The sequence below is a fragment of the Cryptomeria japonica genome, chromosome 6 (genome assembly GCF_030272615.1).
Source record: "Cryptomeria japonica chromosome 6, Sugi_1.0, whole genome shotgun sequence".
In the NCBI taxonomy this organism is placed as follows: Eukaryota; Viridiplantae; Streptophyta; class Pinopsida; order Cupressales; family Cupressaceae; genus Cryptomeria; species Cryptomeria japonica.
The window spans coordinates 573,390,236-573,399,016 of record NC_081410.1 but is presented as its reverse complement, the minus strand read 5'-3'; positions in this window follow the sequence as shown (position 1 = coordinate 573,399,016).

Genomic DNA, 8,781 nt, shown 5'->3' with positions numbered 1-8,781 from the left:
TTGGATTTTGTTTGTGATGAAGAGGCAAAATATTACCTAAATCACATCAACATCAGAAGAGAAGAATGAATAGGTCATTGGTATGTTGTGAGGTTGCAGAACAACAGGACTCCCACCGGATGAAGATGCAACCACCATATGAAGAAATGACTGACAGTGAATGTTCCCACACCAAATCATTAGTGTTTGTTTGAAGAGATGTTGCACAAACAGGGAAGTCACATGAGTACATTGTAGAAAGAAGACTGTGTCACTCCACTGGCATGTGGAGTTTATCTCCTATTATGCATTATGTACATCATAGCTCTATGAGATAAGGGAGAAGATGTAAAGGCAGGTGTTTGTAGGTTCACACCAGATCTACTAGTGAATTGAGGGAATGCCTTAAGTACATGAGAATAGGGATATGCATTGGACTGACTAAGAAGGCATGATGTGTTGCAGGTTCAGATGAAGAGTGGTGTGTTTTTCATCTTAACAAAATAGCTAAGATATAGACCAAACTGATCAAGGGGAAGGCAAGGCTGAGTAGATGCAAACATAGGATTATGGCTTGATTGAAGGTAGAGTCTAGTGAAGGTTGATGACTTGTGTCATCAAGAGGTTTTATGATTGTGAATTCTCATCGGTAATATGGAAAAGGTGCAAAAATAGATGACCTCCCACTTGATGGGAATGTGCATGCTATAGATATACATGACTAGCGACCAGTTTTGGTGTTCCACTAGCAGTTCAGCAAAGTGCAAACATGATGAGTTAACTGGTAGAATGCAAGATACCAAAAGGGTTAGAAAACTAGCAAAGAAGAGGAACCGATAGAAGTATTTGGTCGATGATCCTATCTGGACTGACATGAAGAGTCAAGTTGGCAGATAGTCAACATGGATGCCACATGGAGTCAAGGTGGCAAACCTACATTTGGATGAAGATGGAACATACACTGACGGGGTAGTTGCAAAGTTGGTCGACATTGATAGAAGATCCTATAATTCATGGGACGTGTTGCAATGTCCTTGCAAAGGTTTGTAGCTTGAGGTCTGGACGACAACTACAAGCTAGCTAAGAGTGATTCAATAGATTGAGCTAGTTTAAGGAAACAACAAGACAGATCTTGGTGTTTGACCAAGAGATCAGTCGATAAGGAAAAACCAAATCGCCAGAGATAGAAGGTGTGGTCAAGACGGTGCGATAATGGCAGAGGTTTACTGTTGGCTATCAGAAAGATCAGATCGGGGAAATCTGGTTGGATTTTTTTGTCTCAAAGGTGATGAGGAAACCCTAACCACCCATATTTTGAATTGGCTTTTGGAGAGAACACTAAACTATAAATATGTAGGCCAAAGACATGGTTAAGTGTTGCTAAATAGAAGAATATTGTGCTGTTGTGAAGTGTATTACTTCTGTATGTGAGAGAAAATCAGCCAAGTTCTTAATGAGTATCTGAGAAGAGAGAGTGAGTGAGGAAGAACCTAGTTGAAGTGTTCAACTGGTAGTGTCCATACCGATAGAGCAGAAGTGAAGGAAGCTGCAGAGAAGGCAGACATAGAGCCGACAAAGTATATTACTAGTAAAGAGAAGAACAGTGAGAAGGAGATCCAACAGAGTAGGAGAGTAGAGGTGAATCTGGAGAGTTTACCAGTAGTGAAGCAACAAAAGAGTGAGTTGGTGCATTAGAGAAGGTGTCTCATTAGAAGAGTAAGGTCTATGAGATGGTTACAAGATTCACTTGTAACAGTATTACTAATATTTTATTTGAAGTTATCTTTGAGTTTACTGAGTTGTAGCTCAGTGCAGGGGTTGTAGCCCATAAACTAGTTAGGGGTTGGTACTCCTTGGGTTGGTTCCTTAAATCAGGGGTTGGTGCCCTAAATCAGGGGTAGTAGCTCTTTGGGTTGGTGCCCTAAATCAAGGGTTGTAGCTCCTTGGGTTGGTGCTTTAAACATTGTAACAAAGTTTCATTGTGAGGTTGGATTGGAGCAGTAGACTCCAGCAACATTACTCACCGAGGTTTTTCCCATATTGGGTTTTCCTCATATATGATAGTGTTATGTGATGGCCCTTTATGTGTGATTGCATTTGTGTTGGTCTCCCCACTAACCGGTAAGTCTACATTGAGTTAGATCCATTAACAAGTATGCTCACATAGGATAGCTAAAGGGAAAAGTTTGAGAACCATTGATTCACCCCCCTCTCAGTGGTGCATTGTGTCTAACAAGGGAGAGAATAGGATAAGGAGAGGGGGAGGGATAGAGAGGGTGAGAGGGATAGGATATTGGGAGAGAGGGAGAGGGGGGTAGAGATGGGGAGAATATGGTAAAGAGAGGGAGAGAGAGGGAGAGAGAGAGAGAGAGAGTAGGATAAGATAACGAGAGGGGGAGTGTGAGTGGGGAGAGTGTGAGGGAGGGGAGAGAAAGAGAGAGAAGGGGGAAAGTGAGAGGGAGGGGAGAGATAGAGAGAGAAGGGGGAGAGGGTGAGAATAGGATAGGATAATGTGAGAGAGAGAGAGAGAGAGAGAGAGAGAGAGAGAGAGAAGGAGGAGAGGGTGAGAGACTTGACAAAGAGAGGTGTGAGGGGGGAGGAAGACGAGAGAGAGGAAAAGAAGAGAGACATGCATGTATACAAATATATATACATATATCCATATAAACATATATATATATATATATATATATATATATATATATATATATATATATATATATATAACTATAGATATGAATATATACACACATAAACACATATTATATATGTATGTCTATACATATGTGTAGTAAATGCTAAGTTTACAAGCATACACTATTATATCTTCATAACCCGTTCAAGTTTTATGAAACACAAAATAATGGTTTTGGTTCTACATAAACCGTATGGGTTATATAGAAATGCGAATAGTACTTTTTTAAAAAAAAAACCTGTGTGGGTTTTGGCTTGGTAAGAGGGTTGGGAAATGACCCTAAGGCTTGCAAGCCCATTTTCCCCCCCATTTTTGTCCCTTTACATGTTTTTTCATCCTCCAACATGATTTCTCAGCTTCGTCGTCATCAGGTTTACAAATGATCAAGTGGGTATCTCTAAAATTACCACCACAATCTCACATATCTTCTTAGTTTTTGGACAATATAAATTTTTCTATTTTTGGAAAACATTAGCATAGTAAACTTTAATTTTCTTTACCAGTGCCTTGATGGTCCTCACAGACATTTGTCTACCATTTTTTTAATAACTTTTGATATACTTGACCAAATTCAAAATAAACTACATATTATTGTTCTACAATAGATTCTATACACTTTGAAAAAAAATTGTTTGCATTTTTTATTATTTTGATTCAAGTTATGCTCAGTGCATGAACAGGTACCAAATTTTCAAGATGCGGTCACTTCAAAAAATCATAAAAAAAATACTCATCAGAAAATTATAAAAAAATACACAACTTCTAGATCTCACTCTTACCTATAATCTTACCAAATGGTTTTGCAAAATAATAAATCTAACTATAAATTTTGTGCAACGCACGAAAACAACTATGTTATGTTTTTCTAAAAAAATCAGGAACAATTTTTTGTGCGTGAAAAGTTTGACCCTCTTAATATTATCCAATTTTTTAAAAAATTAGTAGTTTAGAAACTAGATTTATAGTACTACAATTCTTATTATTTTTTCAACTCCTAGTTTTGAGTGCATGACCTTGAAATATCTCTTTGAGGTTTAGGTTTACCAGTTTTTAGAAGAAAAAAAAAAAGTGGCCACTTATACCCCTCTTTTTGTTCACCATCTTGGTGCACTTACCCTCTTCCACTAAAACACTCTTTCAACTAGGGAGAGAACATGTGTCTCACCGAAATTAGGAATACTTAAGGGTTTCAATCCTCAAGCCTAGATGCAACACTAAACAAAAATATTCATCACATCATGATCTCAAAATGACCCTTTAGAGTGTACTATAACTTCTAAAATTATGAATCAATCTCCACCCTTGATAATCCACCTCTTAATCCAAGGCTCGAAAATAGAAAACTAAAATGTGCACTAATAAGAACTCTTGAAAATGGGTTCCCACCTTGGCTTTTGTCACATGTTTTAATTAAGCCACTTAGTACATAAAAGAGGGGACAACTTAAGTCCCTTGGCCAGACATTACTTAAAATTGCCTAAAAAGTGCCCAACTTAAAATAACTTAAATTCACTTCAGTTGCATAAAAAGATGTGCACTCAACTTAAAACTATAAACTAGAACAAGCCAAGGACTCCATATCTTACGTAATGATGCTCTGTGTCCTCTTCTTCTTGGGTAATCCAAGGAATGGACAACCAAACTATTGCTAAGCGTCTTGATTTTTTAGTTGTGGATATTACATTCTATTCTGCTAGTTAGTATCCTACGTTTGCATTTCCTAGATAAGTAAATTTATCTTAAAATTTAATATACTTCTCAAGGAAATCATTTTGGACATCATCCTTAAGGTTTCTATATGATTGATGTGTGGTCTTGTCTTCAAAGTTGATACTCGATACTTAAATGGCTGGACTACCAAAGCTTCTAAGATATAACAAGTTACAATCTCTTATCTACGTTAAAAATAATTGAACTTGCAAATTTATTGTATTCTAATCTAATACTATTTTAGTTTTTGGTGTCATCTCTTTGTTTTACCTTTATAAAAATTAGATTAAATAATTAGGACTTTATGATCTTTCCTATTACACTATCTAAGTCATAAGATTTATTTCCTATCTTTGCGAAATCCATTTGAAAAGGAAATATATGTAATATAATTTATAACATCACTTTAATAAATAAAAAATAAAATAAATTAGGTAGAATCAATTTAATTAATTTTCTTAAAAATAAATTATAATAATTAAAAATTAGTGGGGACACTTCTAATTATTTTAGCATGCAATTTAAATATCATAAAAAATAAAATTAAGTGGGCCCTCTTTATTTATTTTATGATGAAATCTAATTTACATACTACTTGAGTAAATGAAAGAAAATCCTAAGAAAATAAGGTAACCAATTTAAATCATATAACTCATGAAATGAATAAATAATACCCACTCCTTACCAATTATATAATTTTTAAGTGGTAAAAATAATCTAATGAGTATTTAATACTCTAATAATTCCACCTAAAATTCTTGCATAAAACAAATGCCACATAGTGGTGAGTACTTGTCTTTATAGTATTGTAATAAAATATTTGTTTTATTTTTTTACTATTATAATTTTAAATTATTGTTATTTTAAAAATATTATTTTAATTATATTTTTGTAATATTAACTATAACTCTCACTTCAATAAACTAATATTAATAATTATAATATAATATAAACATTATAGTGAAAATGTAATTTTTTGTTAAGAATATAATCTTAATTTAATAATAAAATCTATATAATTATATTTATAATAATAAAATTAAAAGTTCTTGTGAAGGATTTGAGAACTGATTTCATTTCGGATGTCCATAGGTTTTAGGATTTCTTTAGGCCATGGTAGGTAGGAGCTTCCTCCATTGCAATGGTGGGAAGGATCAACAATGGGAATCGGGCCTCCATTAAAATTGTTTTATACAATAGTTTCAAGCATTAGCATGGTTAAATGCAGAGGTAGTACAAATCTTAATGTCACTTCTCCTTCTTGTGATAGGAGAGGTCAAATCTACCTAGGGGAGAAAGGAATGACATGGAGCAAGGATGTTTAAGGAGGATCAAGAGATTATGGGGTATTTGAATGATGGGGTTTACTCAAATAGAGGGTTTTTTCCCTTTGTGCTACACTTTGTTTGAGGGGAACTAGAGGTTAGGCCTATGGTGAATTTACCTATTGAAATAGAAAATGAGGTGAAAGAAAATGAGCAATATTTTGAAGAGATGGATTTGATAGGTAGATTTCAAGGTTTTTGGCCCAGTATGGGTGAACTACACAAATAGATTATAGAGGTCTAGGGCCCCATTTCAATTAGGGATGTGCAAATATATCCCAGAGCCTAAGGAATCTTTCTCGTGGTTTTCAACAATATTCAGAATAGGAACGAGATCTTGTGCAAGCATATTTCGAGCTGAGAGGATAAGAACATGCTGTTGTTGAAGTCATGCACAATATTCCTACTTGGGTAAGATTACCAAAACTTCCATTACAATACTGGTTTGAATGTTGTTTCAAAGCCATATGAAATAATTTGTGAAGGTTTCTAGGGGTGGAAGAGGGTTCTCTAGATTATTTTCATACAACATATGCACACATTCTTATTGAAATGGATAGGTCAAATGCCCTTCTGGAAGAATTTTCATTGAAATATGCTAAAGGGCATTAGGTGCAGCAAATAGGTTATGAAGGTATCCCTTTTAGATGTAGAAGATACTTTCAAACTGGGCATTTGGCGACCAAATGTGGTAACAAGAAAATGGTTAGGCAAGCTACCTAGTCAAAAGAGGTTGCTCCTCATCATTACTCGGTGGAAAAGGAGATTGAAGTCAATCAAAAGGAGGTGATAAGGAGTGATATTTACTCTAATGAAATTATCATAGAGGGTGTGGTTTCAAATAACATAATTAGTGTTAAATTTAATCATTTCTCTATGATGATTAAAAATGCTAGATAGGTTGGTCATCGAATAATGGCATATGGAGATAAGTTTTCCTCAAGTGTTTTAGTTGTGGAGGAACATGGGGTTTTGATATCAGAGGAGGGCAAGAGAGAGTAAAGGGGAAAGGAGCAGCATGTTGAAGTAGAGAAGGGAGAGGGCTAGAATATAGTGAAGGGGAAGAAAGAGAAATGAGAAAAGAGAAAAGATGGAGGGTTTAATCAATTTACCTCCTCAATCAAAACCCAAAGAAAAAGAAGACTCAAGATGTAAATATTTTACCTCTTAATGGGTTTTTTTGGGGGGAGGGCCTCCCTATTTATAGCCCTACCTAGTTTAGGCTAGTTTAAAAATCTCAAATCATTAATAAAAAAAATTTTACCGATAAAAAAATCTAAATAATAAAATTAATCTTAAACTTAATTATTAATTATTAGTTTAAGATTATATATTATTTTAATTATATTTATGTAGAAATTAATTATAATTGATCTTAATAAAATAAGTATTAATAATTATTAAATTATATTATATAAACAATAAAGTGAAAATCTTTTGGATTTTGCTTCAAAATAAGGTGCTCACTGTGGACAATATTTGTAAGCGTGGCTTTCAAATTCCTAATAGATGTTACTTATGCAAGGAAGTAGCGAAAACAACCAATCACCTTTTTATCCATTGTACAATTGTGGACGCAATTTGGGGAAGATTTTTCTTTCTCTGGGATATTTCTTAGGTTTTCCCTAGTTCATTGCAGGAATTTTTTGCTCAATGGTATGCACCCTCTCTTAATACTATTATTCATGGACTATGGTCTCTTTCTCTCCCCCATATAGTATGGGGACTGTGGAAAGAACAAAATAACAGTTTTTTAGGAACAAGGAGGATATGGAGAATGTGGTGTTTGAAAGAATTTTTAGATTAATTATGGAAAATATGAATAACATACCTGCTAATGAGAGTCAAAGAAAGATAGTTGTTTGTTCCCAGTATGATCTTAAGATGGTGAGAGATTGGCATATCAAAGGGAATATTACAAAGACAATTAGACAAGGGAAAAAGGATTATGAAGGAGTTACTTGGGCCCAACCTCCTAGGGGATGGATAAAAGTTAATTTTGATGGGGCAGCTAAGGGTAACCCAGGGCCAGCTGGGAGTGGGGGGGTGTTAAGAGATCACTATGGAAAATTTGTTTCAGTGGTGGCACTCCCCTTGGGCTCTCAGTCCAATCACTTAGTCGAAGCCATAAGATCTTTCCAGCTCATTGACCTTGCTAGCAAATTAGATATTAAAAATCTATGGATTGAGGGGGACTTGAAAAATATTATTGAATCCATTTTAGGTAATTCGTCCCCCTCATGGACCATCAAAATTGGATTGACAAAGAAAAATCCCTCATTGGCAACTTTGAGAATGTTGGAATCTCACATGTGTTTAGGGAAGCAAACGTGGTTGCTGACTATTTTGCCAACGAATCCATTAAGCTCTCTGGATAGGGGACGTGGCAAGCCTATAAGGATGTAGAAGCGAGGGTGAAATCCTTAATTAGATATCATGTTATTCATGGAAGTGTTGTCATTTCAAAAAATGATTAAGACGATCAGTGCAAGGTACTATTTCATTCAATACTTTGTCGGTGCCATTATTACCTCCTTATCTATGTGAAATGGAATGTTTTGTGGGTGCCTAGGCTTTCTTGTAAATCTGCTGCCAAGATTAGCTGCTCTGCAAGTGAGAAGAAAGAAATCTGTGAAAAAATGGGAGGAAATAGGAAAAGGGTGGAGCCAAAAATTTGTGAAAAGCACTAGAAGAATTAGAAAGTTTGGAATCAGATTGTCAAAGGTGGGTTGAAACCTTTCCTGGAAAAGCTTCATCGTGCTAACCCCGATATTGTGAGGTATTTCATCAAAAATTTGAAGGAGGAAGGCATCATATTGTCTAGTAGAACTGTGATTATCAATGAGGGTCTGATTGGAGAAGTTATGGGCCTCTCTACTGAAGGCATGAAATTCATCTATGACAAGAATATTTCTAATGAAGCAGTCGTTAATTTCCCCAAATCAAAGGAGGAGAGGGAAGCACTGGTAAAGGTTTCAAATAGTTACTTTGAGGAAGACACCATTAAAAACCTCTAGAGGGAGGTTCTAAGGGTGGTGATTGAATATATAACTATTGACAGGAGATTTACCA